This window comes from Cherax quadricarinatus, chromosome 6 (genome assembly GCF_038502225.1).
Source record: "Cherax quadricarinatus isolate ZL_2023a chromosome 6, ASM3850222v1, whole genome shotgun sequence".
In the NCBI taxonomy this organism is placed as follows: domain Eukaryota; kingdom Metazoa; phylum Arthropoda; class Malacostraca; order Decapoda; family Parastacidae; genus Cherax; species Cherax quadricarinatus.
In genome coordinates, this window is record NC_091297.1 from 26,933,378 (window position 1) to 26,949,844 (window position 16,467).

General features: G+C 44.5%; 1 protein-coding gene and 1 pseudogene across 2 annotated transcripts in view; one reads left to right on the forward strand and one right to left on the reverse strand.

The window, feature by feature from the left end:
* LOC128691962 (uncharacterized) overlaps nt 1-16,467 on the forward strand; it is a 385,950-nt gene that overhangs the window by 225,973 nt on the left and 143,510 nt on the right. The gene's annotated exons all lie outside the window — the stretch shown is intronic.
* LOC128694696 (5S ribosomal RNA) lies at nt 12,522-12,640 on the reverse strand (annotated as a pseudogene).

A 16,467-nucleotide genomic window follows, 5' to 3' on the forward strand; every position in this document is an offset into this window, starting at 1 on the left:
CAGGAGCTGGAAGATTTTCCAGACAGTGGTCAATTTTTAACAGCTGTTCCTGGAATTGCTGGGATGTTGCATCCGGAGGCTTGTAGACTACCACAATGACTAGGTTTTGGTTCTCGACCTTTACTGCTAAAACTTCCACTACGTCATTTGAGGCATTAAGCAGTTCTGTGCAAACAAGTGACTCTGCAATGTACAGGCCAACCCCCCCCTTTTGCCTGTTCACTCTGTCACATCTGTATAGGTTGTAACCTGGGATCCATATTTCGTTGTCCAAGTGATCCTTTATGTGGGTCTCAGTGAAAGCCGCGAACATTGCCTTTGCCTCTGCAAGCAGTCCACGGATGAAAGGTATTTTGTTGTTTATTGCTGGCTTTAGACCCTGTATATTTGCAAAGAAGAATGTTATCGGACTGGTGGTATTGTTGGTACTGGGGGGGGATTTTTTTTCCGGCATTAGTATCTGTATCTGTTGGTTTGGAGTGGAGGCCATCGACTGTGGTTCCACTCCAGGAATGACTGGATTTGGTGTACGATTTCTGCCATTTCCTGCCAGTTTTTTTTCCTTCCTGGCACTAAAAAACCTCTCTTTCTTGAGTGGCTGTGGCTACCCAGGTTTTCCCATGGCCTGGATGTTTTGTATCTTTTTGTCCCCTTTAGATGGTATGCCTGGCAATTTAAGTTATAGCACAGTCTTTCCTGTACTGAAGAGGTACACATTTCAGGGTGAAAAAGCTTACAGGAAGGGAGTTTGCATTTTCCTGTTGTCATATGGGCATGACATTTTCTAGGGTGGTCATAGTTGCATGTCCCATCTGTTTTTCCAGATTTCCCATGCCAGCAGATACCAAGTGCATAGTATGTGCACAGGCTTGGTTTCCGTTTGCCTTGGGTTTCTGTGACTGTATTCCCTGTTGGTGCATGTTTCCCTGTCTTATTCCTATCCTCCTTAGCACCAACAATGGAGCTCCCACCAGTTGTTTTTGGTAATTTATCCTCACTATTGCTATTGGAGTCCTCTTGTTTGCTATTTCCTGCGGTATTTCTGGTTTGCAATATTGGTTTTATCTTATCTTTGACTACACTTGTTTCCCTACTATGGCTCCTGTCCTCTATGAGGTCATTTATATGTATTCCTTCCTGCGTATAATTCCCGACTACCTGGACAAAATCTCCAGCTTCACCATTACTGTCTACCAGGACAGTATCTCCAGCTTCACCATTTCTGTCTCCCAGGACAGCACCTCCAGCTTCACCATTACTGTCTACCAGGACAGTATCTCCAGCTTCACCATTTCTGTCTCCCAGGACAGCACCTCCAGCTTCACCATTACTGTCTCCCAGGACAGCACTATCAGCCCCACATTTACTGACTACCAGGACATCACCTCCAGCCTTACAGTTTGTGACTACATGGCCAGTATCAAGGGCAGTACCATTCAGCCCGGACTTTTTATGTTCCCATCTGTTGTAGAAAGCTTCCAGGTTTTCTATGAAAGCAGCTTTGATGTTATCCTCTTTTAATACCCTTGTGATTTTAGTCCACAGATTTTCCTCATTTGGGCATACCCAAAAACACTTCTCTGTTTTAATACTGCTTGTAGCTAGTTCTGGGATATCTGCACAAGGAGCGTGACACCAATTTCCACAAAAATGACAATTTATCCATGTGGTAGCCCGTTTGTTTGACTGACCACAGACTACACACAGCTTCATAATGATTTGAATGGTTGATTTACTGCAAGTCTACTAGCAACCTCTTGAATATTATATTAATAACCTTAAATGAAGCTCTAGCTATTTGTATTTCTGTTTCTAACTCTTTTTGTATATTGGACAGCTTACCGTCACGTTCCTGATTTTTAATGTTTGTGTTTATAAGGGCGCCTACAAACCCATCCGTTTACAGTCTGCTTTATTGTCCAACGAAACTGTTTGAAACCAGTCCCGGGTTCGGACCAGTCAAGGGTTCGGACCAGTCGATCTGCTCTGATCAGTGGGTCACTTATTTAAAACATACTGGTCGGTGATTTGAGCTAACACATGAAGGATCTACTGGAAATTATCTACCCGAGTAATATGTGATTTGACTGATACAAAAGTATAACTTGCGTGTTGAAGAGCCGGTGATATCTGGCAGCTCCTACAATGACGTACAGTCGACCTCTTTGTTTATCAATCGCTGTATCTGGCTTTTCTATTTTTTGTTTTTCCGTCTCCACCACAATAAATGCTATATTATCACTATAGTTGACTGGTGCAAATTTTGGAGGAAGGACGCTTTTTCTGTAGTAATAATTGCTTCTCGTTGTGTATATTGCGACCGCTGGTAACTACAGGTTATATGAAATTCACAGTAACGTCTCGTATTTCAAGAAAATGAAACTAATGAAAGTCACTCCACTCCACTAAGTACCATTATAATACTGGTTAGTTGCTACTACAACACTGTATTCTGCTATTCACTGGTATCACTAGATTATATGCGAGTACACTAGCAGGCCAGGAAGATTATTAAAAACAGCTGACCTGTGGTAAGTTTCTGGCGACTTCTGGCACCTGCCTCTATAGGCTTATCACTTCATTTACAAATTCACCTGTTTTCAAATGACACTTTAGCCTTTATCATCAATATACTAGGGAGCCACTGTAGTATACACTATACACTATGTATACTCAATGCTTTCAGGGAGACTTTCTTTCCTCTGACACAACGTTCAATTATTATTATTTTTTTTCACACGGGAAACAGGCCTATGATTCCCCTCTGGCAGTAAACTCTGCTAGGTAATGCACACTAATTCTCCTTTTTTGACTCAGTATATAATGTTTTCCGCCCAAGATTGGTTCCAGGCGCTAGAGGGATGTATCGTATAGGATTGATGACACAAATTAAAGTTCTAGCACGTAAGAGCGACCGTGAAAACACCAGAAAGCCGGGAGCACAACGAGGCACGCTGACGGTTCACACACAACAGACACATACAGACTACCTCGTGTTTCTTATTCTCGTGTTTCAAAACGTCCCCCCACTCCTGGTATCCCATCTTCTGCACCCACCTCTGTGGTTACCTCTCCTCGGCTCAGACGTCCCTACTTCAACGTCTCAGTCTGATCTTGCTTCTTCGTGTCCTCTCTCACAAGCCTCGGTAGCGACGAGATCTCGTATGACACCTCCTCCCAATCGTCCCTCTACTTCTCAAAAGTCAAAAAAAGGTCCGTTAACACCTCCTACCCATCTTCCACCTCCTCATTTTCCCTTCCCTGTCCCTGTACCTGGTTCTCCCCCTCTCACTGGCTCTGTTACAAGTGTAGAGGTTCACCCTCCTCCTCGTACTGTACCTTCCTCCCCTGTTCCCTCCCAAGTTTCTTCCTCTTCTGCCACCTCCCAGGTTTCTGCCTCTTCTGTCCCCTTCCACGCTTGTCCAGTTCCCTCCACCCTTCCATCCCCCCCTACCTTGGTACAGTCCATTACAGTTCCAATCTTTACTCATCCTCCCCCTACCATTTCCAATATTGTCTCCCATACGACGTCTCTGAATTCTGAAACACTTGAAGCAATCTCTGAATATATTGCAGAGACCAAACCATCAATGGACACTGATCCACCCTCTGCTCCTTCTCTCTCCTCTACTCCATCTGCGCAACTCCTTTCTTCACAGCGCACCGTTCCTTCGCTGCTTGAACGTTTTCCACTGCCTCTGCATGTGGACTTTTCTAACCCCTCTAGTCCGTAGGAACCCTTACCTGCTGATTTCAGGTATCTTTGTCATTGCCAATCATGGCCTATTTACAGTGGAACATACGCGGCCTCAGGGGTAATCTGGGTGAGCTTCAGATGTTACTCTCCCAGTTTTCCCCCGTTGGTGTTTGCTTACAGGAACGAAAATTACACTCTGCTGTTATCTCTCCCATCTCAGGCTATAATTTATTGTATTCTTCAGATCCTTTTCCTGATGGGACCTTTAATGAAAGTGCCCTTCTTCTACGCAATGATATTCCGTACCATCAGCTATTTGTTCGTACTTCGCTGCATTACACAGCAGCCCGTATCCACTTGCATAGGTGGTATATGCTCTGTTCTTTATATCTCTCTCCTTCTCGGGCATTATCTATTCCGGATATTGCCTTTCTTGTTTCGTCATTACCACCACCGATTCTGTTACTTGGTGATTTTAATGCCCACCATTTCCTCTGGGGGGGTCTCGCTGTGATTCCTGTGGAATTCAGTTAGAGGCTTTTCTTGCCACCCACCCCCTCCATGTTTTAAATACAGGTACTCGCACCCATTTTGATCCTCGGACTCTCACACTCTCTTGCATCGATCTCTCAGTCTGCTCTTCCTCCACCGCATTAGACTTCACTTGGTCTGTTCTTCCGGACTTGCATGACAGCAATCATTTCCCAATCATTCTTGCTTCCCCTTCATATTCACCACCTCTTCGCATCCCACGTTGGCAATTTGATCAGGCAAATTGGAACCTTTACTCACACCTTACGTTTTTAGAGAGGTTCCTTCTTCGTCCTCCATCGATGAGCTTTTACACCTCTTCTTGTCCTCCATTTTAACTGCAGCTTCTCATTCTATACCCCAAACTTCGGGCAGGCATTCTCAGAAATGCGTGCCTTGGTGGTCTCCTGCTTGTGCTCGTGCAGTACATTTGAAACGCGCTGCATGGGGCAGGTACTGGTACAATAGAACCACAGAGAGACTTCTTGAATTTAAGCAGAAGCGTGCGATCGCTTGCCATGTCATCCGTGACACTAAACGCACTTGCTGGCGAGATTGTCTCCACCATCACCTCTGCTTCCTCTGAGTGCAGTCTGGAAAAAAGTACGAAAACTGAGTGGTAAATATTCTCCTGACCGGGCTCCTGTTCTGCGGGTTGCTGGTGTTGATATAGCAAACCCACTAGATGTTGCCAATGAAATTAGCAATCATCTGGACCGTATTTCTCAGGGACTCCATCTATGCCCCTCATTTCTTTCCTCAAAGTCTGCCAGAGAGTTAGCACCCTTGGACTTTTCTTCTCTCAAAGAAGAACAGTATAATGTGCCTTTTACACTTCAAGAACTGGAGGCGACACACTCAGCTTGCCGATCATCGGCAGCTGGGCCCGACGACACTCATATTCGTATGCTACAACATTTACATCAGTCAGCCCTTGCAGTCCTATTACGCCTTTACAATCTTATTTGGTCACAAGGAGTTCTTCCACAGCTGTGGAAATCCGCCATTGTTCTCCCTTTCCGCAAACCAGGCACTACGGGACATGAAACCTCCCACTATCGTCCCATTGCTCTTACCAGTGCAGTTTGCAAAGTGATGGAACGCCTAGTAAATAGACGTTTAGTGTGGTATTTAGAGAAACACAACAGTCTCTCCACTCATCAATATGGCTTTCGTAAGGGACGTTCTACCATAGACCCCTTACTACGCTTGGATACGTATGTTCGTAATGCCTTTGCGAATAACCACTCAGTTATTGCCATATTTTTTGACCTTGAGAAGGCATATGACACAACTTGGAGGTATAATATTTTAGCCCTTCGAGGCAATCTACCATCCTTCCTTAAGAACTTTTTAACTGACAGGCATTTCTGTGTTCGGGTTAATAATGTGCTCTCCCCGGACTTTATCCAAGCTGAAGGTGTCCCCCAGGGATGTGTTCTGAGCACAACACTTTTTCTCCTTGCTATTAATGATTTGGTCTCTAGTCTTCCATCAAATATTTGGTCATCACTCTATGTTGATGACTTCGCTATTGCCTGTGCAGGCGCTGACTGTCACCTTATTACAGTTTCTCTCCAGCATGCAGTCGACCGTGTTTCCAATTGGGCCACCACACGTGGGTTTAAATTTTCCAGCACTAAAACCCACCAAATTACTTTCACTAGACGCTCTGTCATCTCCGATCATCCTTTGTACCTCTATGGCTCCCGTATCCCTGAACGTGATAGTCAAGTTTCTGGGCCTCCTCTTTGATCGTAGGTTATTCTGGAAACCTCACATTACCTCTCTGAAGGCAACTTGCCACAGCCGGCTGAACCTTCTTAAAACCCTTGCTCATCTTTCATGGGGAGCTGATCGTCGAACCCTCCTTCGCCTACATTCCACCCTTATCTTATCGAAACTTGAATATGGTGACCAGATCTATTCAGCGGCATCTCCTGCTACTCTCTCTAGCCTTAACCCCATTCATCACCAAGGATTACGTTTATGCCTTGGTGCTTTTCGCTCTTCCCCTGTTGAGAGCCTCTATGCAGAAGCGAACGTTCCATCCTTATCCGATCGCCGTGATGCCCATTGCCTTCGCTACTATGTACGCTCTCATGATCTCCGCAATCCTTCCATTTATAGAATGGTCACTGATATTAGTAGACATTCTTTATTTGTTCGCCGCCCCTGTTTACTCCGTCCCTTCTTTCTTCACCTTCATTTGCTCTTGTCTTCTCTTCAATTACCACCTTTCTATGTACATGTAGCATCTCACTTTTCCCTACCCCCCTGGGAAGTTCCAGGTGTTCGAGTCTGTTCTTTCTCTCTCCCTTGCTCGAAAGGTGCTGTTAGTGTGCAGCAATATTCCAGCCTAGATAGAACAAGTGACCTGAAGAGTGTCATCATGGGCTTGGCCTCCCTAGTTTTGAAGGTTCTCATTATCCATCCTGTCATTTTTCTAGCAGATGCGATTGATACAATGTTATGGTCCTTGAAGGTGAGATCCTCCGACATGATCACTCCCACTGTCTTTGACGTTGGTGTTTCGCTCTATTTTGTGGCCAGAATTTGTTTTGTACTCTGATGAAGATTTAATTTCCTCATGTTTACCATATCTGAGTAATTGAAATTTCTCATCGTTGAACTTCATATTGTTTTCTGCAGCCCACTGAAAGATTTGGTTGATGTCTGCCTGGAGCTTTGCAGTGTCTGCAATGGAAGACACTGTCATGCAGATTCGGGTGTCATCTGCAAAGGAAGACACGGTGCTGTGGCTGACATCCTTGTCTATGTCGGATATAAGGATGAGGAACAAGATGGGAGCGAGTACTGTGCCTTGTGGAACAGAGCTTTTCACCGTAGCTGCCTCGGACTTTACTCTGTTGACGACTACTCTCTGTGTTCTGTTAGTGAGGAAATTATAGATCCATCGACCGACTTTTCCTGTTATTCCTTTAGCACGCATTTTGTGCGCTATTACGCCATGGTCACACTTGTCGAAGGCTTTTGCAAAGTCTGTATATATTACATCTGCCTTCTTTTTGTCTTCTAGTGCATTTAGGACCTTGTCGTAGTGGTCCAATAGTTGAGACAGACAGGAGCGACCTGTTCTAAACCCATGTTGCCCTGGGTTGTGTAACTGATGGGTTTCTAGATGCGTGGTGATCTTGCTTCTTAGGACCCTTTCAAAGATTTTTATGATATGGGATGTTAGTGCTATTGGTCTGTAGTTCTTTGCTGTTGCTTTACTGCCCCCTTTGTGGAGTGGGGCTATGTCTGTTGTTTTTAGTAACTGTGGGACGACCCCCGTGTCCATGCTCCCTCTCCATAGGATGGAAAAGGCTCGTGATAGGGGCTTCTTGCAGTTCTTGATGAACACAGAGTTCCATGAGTCTGGCCCTGGGGCAGAGTGCATGGGCATGTCATTTATCGCCTGTTCGAAGTCATTTGGCGTCAGGATAACATCGGATAGGCTTGTGTTAATCAAATTTTGTGGCTCTCTCATAAAAAATTCATTTTGATCTTCGACTCTCAGTCTGGTTAGCGGCTTGCTAAAAACTGAGTCATATTGGGACTTGAGTAGCTCACTCATTTCCTTGCTGTCATCTGTGTAGGACCCATCTTGTTTAAGTAGGGGCCCAATACTGGACGTTGTTCTCGATTTTGATTTGGCATAGGAGAAGAAATACTTTGGGTTTCTTTCGATTTCATTTATGGCTTTTAGTTCTTCCCGCGATTCCTGACTCCTAAAGGATTCTTTTAGCTTAAGTTCGGTGCTTGCTATTTCTCTGACCAGTGTCTCCCTACGCATTTCAGATATATTGACCTCTTTTAGCCGCTCTGTTATTCTTTTCCGTCGCCTGTAAAGGGAGCGCCTGTCTCTTTCTGTTTTACATCTACTCCTCCTTTTTCTTAGAGGAATAAGCCTTGTGCATACATCGAGTGCTACCGAGTTAATCTGTTCTAGGCATAAGTTGGGGTCTGTGTTGCTTAGTATATCTTCCCAGCTTATATCGGTTAGGACTTGGTTTACTTGGTCCCACTTTATGTTTTTGTTATTGAAGTTGAATTTGGTGAATGCTCCCTCGTGACTAATCTCATTATGTCGGTCTGGGGCTCCGCGCATACATGACTGAACCTCAATTATGTTGTGATCTGAGTATATTGTTTTTGATATGGTGATATTTCTTATCAGATCATCATTGTTAGTGAAGATGAGGTCTAGTGTATTCTCCAGTCTAGTAGGCTCTATTATTTGCTGGTTTAAATTGAATTTTGTGCAGAGATTTAAAAGCTCGCGTGAGTGTGAGTTTTCATCAGAGCTGCCTCCTGGGGTTATTACTGCAACAATATTATTTGCTATATTCCTCCATTTTAGGTGCCTTAAGTTGAAATCCCCCAGGAGCAAGATGTTGGGTGCAGGAGCTGGAAGGTTTTCCAGACAGTGGTCAATTTTTAACAGCTGTTCCTGGAATTGCTGGGATGTTGCATCCGGAGGCTTGTAGACTATCACAATGACTAGGTTTTGGTTCTCGACCTTTACTGCTAAAACTTCCACTACATCATTTGAGGCATTTAGCAGTTCTGTGCAAACAAGTGACTCTGCAATGTACAGGCCAACCCCCCCCTTTTGCCTGTTCACTCTGTCACATCTGTATAGGTTGTAACCTGGGATCCATATTTCATTGTCCAAGTGATCCTTTATGTGGGTCTCAGTGAAAGCCGCGAACATTGCCTTTGCCTCTGCAAGCAGTCCACGGATGAAAGGTATTTTGTTGTTTGTTGCTGGCTTTAGACCCTGTATATTTGCAAAGAAGAATGTTATCGGACTGGTGGTATTGTTGGTACTGGGGGGGGATTTTTTTTCCGGCATTAGTATCTGTATCTGTACAAGGGCATTTACTATCTTCGGCTAGTATTTTTACTGCTGAATTGTATGCCATCCTTACAGCACTTATCCGTATTGTGGTTGTCTCAGACTCCCTTAGTGCTTTACAGGCTATACAGAAATTTGATACACCTCACCCCTTAGTCCTCCATACCCAACTTTGGCTACGCCGCATCTTTACCAAGCATAAAGATATTGTTTTTTTGTTGGGTCCCTGGTCATGTTGACGTACAGGGCAATGAACAGGCAGACACTGCTGCGCAGTCAGCAGTACATGACCTACCAGCTTCATGTAGAGGTATTCCATTTACGGACTATTTTGCTGCAATATCTTCCCAACTTCACACCCGTTGGCAACAACGTTGGTCTACTATGCTCGGCAACAAACTTCAATCTATTAAACCGAGTATAAGTTGCTGGCCGTCTTCTTATCACCATTGTCGAGGTTGGGAGACTACTCTCTCCTGTCTTTGCATTGGCCATACTCGTCTTACTCATGGATATCTCATGGAGAGGTGCCCTGCTCCTCTCTGTGAGAATTGCCAAGTTCCATTATCAGTCAGCCACATTCTGTTGGACTGCCCACTTTATCAACGAGCACGCAGAATTTACCTCCGTCGTCGTCTTCGCTCTGCTGCTCTCTCTTTACCTTCCCTTCTCGCTGATGGACCCACCTTTCATCCAGACTCTCTCGTTGACTTTTTGACAACAACTGACTTGCTTCACAAATTCTGATACCTTCAGCCCTTTCTACTTCAATCTCTTGCTACCCTCTACCCCCGTACTATCCCCTGCCCCGCTGTTTTCTGTAACCTACTGATCATCCCTCCTCCCTTCTGTCATCCAATACCCTCGCTTCCTTCCCTACCCTGCAGCGCTGTATAGCCCTTGTGGCTTAGCGCTTCTTTTTTATTATAATAATGTAAATAGTGTGCTGAAAATTTCCAGCCAAGACAGGGCTCGCAGCAATGGTTTTAAGTTGAAAAAATTCAGATTCAGGAAGGATATAGGAAAGCACTGGTTTGGTAACAGAGTTGTGGATGAGTGGAACAAGCTCCCGAGTACAGTTATTGAGGCTAAAACGTTGTGTAGTTTTAAAAATAGGTTAGATAAATACATGAGTGGGTGTGGGTGGGTGAGTTGGACCTGACTAGCTTGTGCTGCTGGGTCTGGTACAGTGCTCCATCCTTGAGTGGGGGATGACCAGACTGGGTGGGTCATTGGGATAATCCGGGGGGTGGGTCATTGGTCTAATCTGGGGGGGACATAGACCTGCTCTGCATGGGTCAGTAGGCCTATTGCAGTGTTCCTTCTTTATGTTCTTATATAGCCATATTCTACTTTGGTGGCAGCAAAGCAACAACAAAAAAATATAACCCAAAAGCACTGACGTCTCAAACTATAAAAAATAATGAGTTTTAAGAAGTTAAATCACTAACCACATGGACTAACAAAAATTCCTCAACCCAGGACAATATGGGTTTAGAGGAGATCGCTCCTGCCACTCACAACTGGCAAAGTTTACATGAATCCTTCATGTACCTCTGATCAGGTGTAGACGTGTGAATGGTTCATTACCTTTGTAACTTGTTCAGCTATCAAAACTTTTGGGGCCCAATACCTGGACCCATTATGTACCTCTGTAATATTTTTTGACTGCCGCCCACAGGATGGGTATGGATATGGGATACATAATAAAGATAACTAAAGTCAGAAGCTGCCACAGTGGAAAGATCTGTAATGTGGAGCTTCCCAGTTACATACAAATTTTATTTCTGTGCATATACAATATGAGATTTAAATAAAATATCGTTAAGGATAAAGAAAGCCACTAGAACGCCTGAGCATTTCGAATTTCCTGCACTTAACTGAGCAGTCTGAATATATTGCAAGCAATTCCATCCTCAGACAATGTAGATTTCCCTATATTTCAACATCAAGCTCTAAGTAAACGGAATGTTGACGTCATTTTCCTTGCAGAGCATGTTTATATATTACCAACTACTCTCAATAGCATCATATTTGGCCTTTAATTTGATCTTTGTGGTAATGGATGGATTATCTTAGATGTACCAGCCTAAGCTGTGTGTGGAGGATGAGGGTGCTAGATATGACCACTCCCATTGTTCTTTATTTTATTTGTATCTCGCCATGTCCGGCTAGTGAAGTGTGGGCGTTGCGACCATTGACAAATGTTTCCTAGTCTATCGAAGCTCCGTCAAACGCTGCCTGAGAGAGGCGAGGACTGTTTAAAAGTGTTCCAGCATTTCAGGGGTACGGTATTTTCTATAGGTTAGGCCTATTGTCAATACTCAAAGTTCAGAATAATTACAGAATGTATAATTACTGAAGTACTTGAACTTAAAGTACAAGGAAAGAAGGGGTTTGAGTGAATTATACCAATCTATAACATGTATTGATAAAGCCATTGGATGGCGAAACGTCTACAATAAAGATATCCAGATGTTGCACGTCTTAACTTTCATATTGTCGGTATTTTATACCTTTCTTGCACAACTTGTCAGACTGCAACATCATTGAATCTTGGTTCAGAGGACATCTACAAGACCTTCTCTATAGATGTGTATAGTTAAAGGTCACCTACAATCTTCGTCATGACTATGTAGACATGAATTAGGTCACACTCAGAAAAGTGGTAATGCGTTATTTACCTTAAGTCAGTACGTGACCAACTGGGCTGTGGTTCTTACGTCAGCTTGCGTGCGGCCAGCAGTAACAGTCTGGTTGATCAGACCCTGATCCACCATGAGGCCTGGTCTCAGACCAGGCCGCGGGGGCGTTGACCCCCGAAACCCTCTCCAAGTAAACATGCCAGTGTGCGCGCCTCTCTCTCTCTCTCTCTCTCTCTCTCTCTCTCTCTCTCTCTCTCTCTCTCTCTCCCCCCACCTCACTCTCTTCCTCTCCCACCTCCTCACTCTCTTCCTATCCCACCTCCTCACTCTCTCCCTCTCCCATCTCACCACTCTCTCCCTCTCCCTCCTCCCCACTCTCTCCCTCTCCCTCCCCCACCTTCACCCTACTTCACGACCCATTCCCTCCCGAATTACCTGGCCCTCCTACTTCTCCACCCCACTTCCGCCATTCATTTCTTTCCACTTAAACCCCAGATAATCATCATTCTATAAGTACATGTACAAGGTATGCAGGCCTAGCTGACGTCAATGAAATCAGTTTATGCAAAGCATTTCGGACAAATTGGGTCAATTTTGTCCCAGGACGCGACCCCCACCAGTCGACTAACAGCCAGGTACCTGTTTTACTGATGGGTGAACAGGGACAGCAGATGCATTTGGAAACACGTCCTAATATTTTCCAGTCATGCTGGGGATCGACCCCCAGACCTGTGTGTGTGAGCTGAGTGCGCCAGGAATCAAGCTATGGGACACCTAAGATTGATGTCAACAGCATTTGGAGTTCCCAGGCTGTCACTTATCCAAGTACTAACCAAACCCAACGTTGCTTAACTTCGCTGATCGGACGAGCAGTGGTGCATTCAACGTGGTATGGCCTTTGACAACGACCATACGTTGGCATTTCACGATCTCATCACAGCTACTCCTGAAATAAAACGATGGTATTCACAAGGAGGACTGATCACCTTTAAATACCTTGGTGAGTGTAGTCTAAACCTTGATAACAGATACCAACAAATTGGTTTAAAAATACATTCGAGTAAACACTACCTGGAGTATACCTGGAGGGGGTTTGGGGGATCAACGCTGCCGCGGGCCGGTCCGTGACCAGGCCTCGTGGTGGGTCAAGACCCATCAACCAGGCTGTTACTACTGGCAGCACAAAAACCGACGTACGAGCCTCAGCCGGGTTGGCCAGCTACTGACTTTAGGCACCTGTCCAGCGCCTTCTTAAAGACAGCTAGGGGTCTATTGGTAATCCTCCTTATGTATGCTAGAAGGCAGTTGGACAGTCTTGGGCCCAGACAGTTATTGTGTTGTCTCTTAGCGTACTAGCGACTCCCCTGATTTTCACTGGTGGATGTTGCATCTCCGGCCAAGTCTTTTGCTTTCGTAGAAAGTGATTTTCGTGTGCAGATTTGGAACTGGTCCCTCTAAGATTTTCCATGTGTATATTATCATGCATCTTTCTCTCCTGCAAAAATCAAGGGACTTCAACCGTTCCCCGTAATTTAGGTGTTTTGTCGAACTTAAACATACTGTTAATGTTCTCTGTATATTCTCCAGGACTACAATTTCACCTGCCTTGAAAAGGGTCATTAGTGTACAGCAATATTCCAGCCTAGAAAGAACAAGCGATTTGAAGAGAATCATCATGGGCTTGGCATCCATAGTTTTGAAGGATTTCATTATCCATTCTATTATTTTCCTGGCAGTTGTGCTATATACATTGTTGTGAGCTTTGAAAGTGAGTCTCTCTTGACATCACTCATGGATCCTTCAAATTAGTTTTTCGCTTTATTGTGTGGTTGAAAATTGTTTTATACTCCGATACAGTTTTAATCTTCTGGTTTTTCCATAGCGGAGTAATTGAAATTTATCTTCATTGAACTTCGTATAGTTTTCTGAGGCCCATTTAAAGATTTGGTTGATGTCCACTTGGAGACTTGCAGTGTCTTCGTTGGATGACACCGTCATGCAAATTCGGACGTCATCCACAAAGGAGGACACAGTGCTGTGGTTTACATTTCTGTCAGATATGAGGATGAGGAACAGGATGGGAGCGAGTACTGTACCTTATGGAACAGCTTTTCACTGTAACCGCCTCTGACTTTACTGTTTACTATTCTTTATATTCTATTTGTTAGGGAGTTTTAGATCCATCTACCAACTTTTCTTGTTATTCCTTTAATCGTGCATTTTGTGCGCTATTAGACCGTGATCACGCTTGTCAAAGGATTTCAGTGTGTGTGTACTACATCTGCATTTTGTTTGTCCCCCAGTGCGTCCAAGACCAAGTCATAGTAGTCCAGTAGTGGGGATAGGCAGGAGCGACCTGCTCTAAACCCATACTGCCCTGGGTTGTGTAACTGATGGGTATCCAAGTGAATGGCGATCTTGCTTCTTAGAATCCTTTCCAAGATTTTTTATGATGAGAGACGTTAGTGCTATCGGTTCATAATTCTTTGCAGTTGCTTTACTGTCACCTTTGTGGAGAACATTTATTAGAAAAACATTTTGCCTCCACAACAGGAAATATTAAACATACTGTGAATGCGAAATATTGCTCCAATAAAGATACCCAGGTTAAGGTTAAACATGCGTCTAAGAGAACTTAGGAAAACGAAATTTCAGGCTTATTGCAAAAGCTGTGAAGCAGGTCTCGTCAGTTTTGTGCTAACTTCAGTCTCGCTTTGTATTAGGGAGAAAGTCTCCTCCCCTCCCCCCACTACAGTGTTTCTAGAAGCAACAAGAGACTTTCATTGTCTTTTCAAATGTAAGAAAATAACCACTCGTGCCCTGGATGTGCTTGGAAGAGCTTGTTTTAATCCTCGTACAGCCGCAGCATCATTGCTGCCAGCACAGCAGCAGCATCATTGCTGCCAGCACAGCAGCAGCATCATTGCTGCCAGCACAGCAGCAGCATCATTGCTGTCAGCACAGCAGCAGCATCATTGCTGCCAGCACAGCAGCAGCATCATTGCTGCCAGCACAGCAGCAGCATCATTGCTGCCAGCACAGCAGCAGCATCATTGCTGCCAGCACAGCAGCATCATTGCTGCCAGCACAGCAGCAGCATCATTGCTGTCAGCACAGCAGCAGCATCATTGCTGTCAGCACAGCAGCAGCATCATTGCTGCCAGCACAGCAGCAGCATCATTGCTGCCAGCACAGCAGCAGCATCATTGCTGTCAGCACAGCAGCAGCATCATTGCTGTCAGCACAGCAGCAGCATCATTGCTGCCAGCACAGCAGCAGCATCATTGCTGCCAGCACAGCAGCAGCATCATTGCTGTCAGCACAGCAGCAGCATCATTGCTGTCAGCACAGCAGCAGCATCATTGCTGCCAGCACAGCAGCAGCATCATTGCTGCCAGCACAGCAGCAGCATCATTGCTGTCAGCACAGCAGCAGCATCATTGCTGCCAGCACAGCAGCAGCATCATTGCTGTCAGCACAGCAGCAGCATCATTGCTGTCAGCACAGCAGCAGCATCATTGCTGTCAGCACAGCAGCAGCATCATTGCTGCCAGCACAGCAGCAGCATCATTGCTGCCAGCACAGCAGCAGCATCATTGCTGCCAGCACAGCAGCAGCATCATTACTGCCAGCACAGCAGCAGCATCATTACTGTCAGCACAGCAGCAGCATCATTACTGTCAGCACAGCAGCAGCATCATTGCTGTCAGCACAGCAGCGAAGGTACAACGACTCTCAGGTTACCAGCTAGTATAGTCGTTTAGTTGCGACGCTGAAATTTTCGGGCAACAAACTGATTTGTTACTTGTAACGATAAAAGTAACATGCTACACAGTGGTAAATGAGGTATGTACATAATTTAATTTTTATGATAAACTAAAAGACTTTTAACCGCCTATAAAACTTGCCTTACGAGGTAGTCCTAATAACACTACGTAAAATCATATTTTTTTCCACTCTGACTTTATCAGGGTCCCCCAGAATAGTCGCATTGTTTGACTTACTGGGTTAGTAAGTTTATTTAGGTACAGGTGAATATAAGTACAGCTATTCAAATTTATGTAATTATAATTATTATACATAGTAACGTGTGTCAATTGCTCAGGATAACCTAGAAAAGTCAGTGACTTATTTTCATGAGTGGTCCCTGTGTATCTTATTTAATGATTGGCTAAAAGATACAGCAGAAATTAATCTTGATTATAACCTTAAAAATTAAAGTTAATTTAGTTTAATATGTTTATTATGCATTCCATACACATCCTGTGGGTGGTAGTCAAAGGATTACAGAGGTACATAATGGGTCCAAGGACTGAGCCCCAAAAGTTTTGATAGCTGAATAAGGTACGAAGGTAATGAATCATCTACACGTCTACACATGGTTACAGTCATGAACAAATTATAAAGTTATGAGCAATTCACACGTCTACACCCGGTCACAACTGTAGAGTCATTAGTGTAAATATTAATTGGGACACACACACACACACACACACACACACACACACACACACACACACACACACACACACACACACACACACACACACACACACACACACACACACACACACATGTCCTATGAAGAAAGATTAAGGGAAATCGGCCTGACGACACTGGAGGACAGGAGGGTCAGGGGAGACATGATAACGACATATAAAATACTGCGTGGAATAGACAAGGTGGACAAAGACAGGATGTTCCAGGGAGGGGACACAGAAACAAGAGGC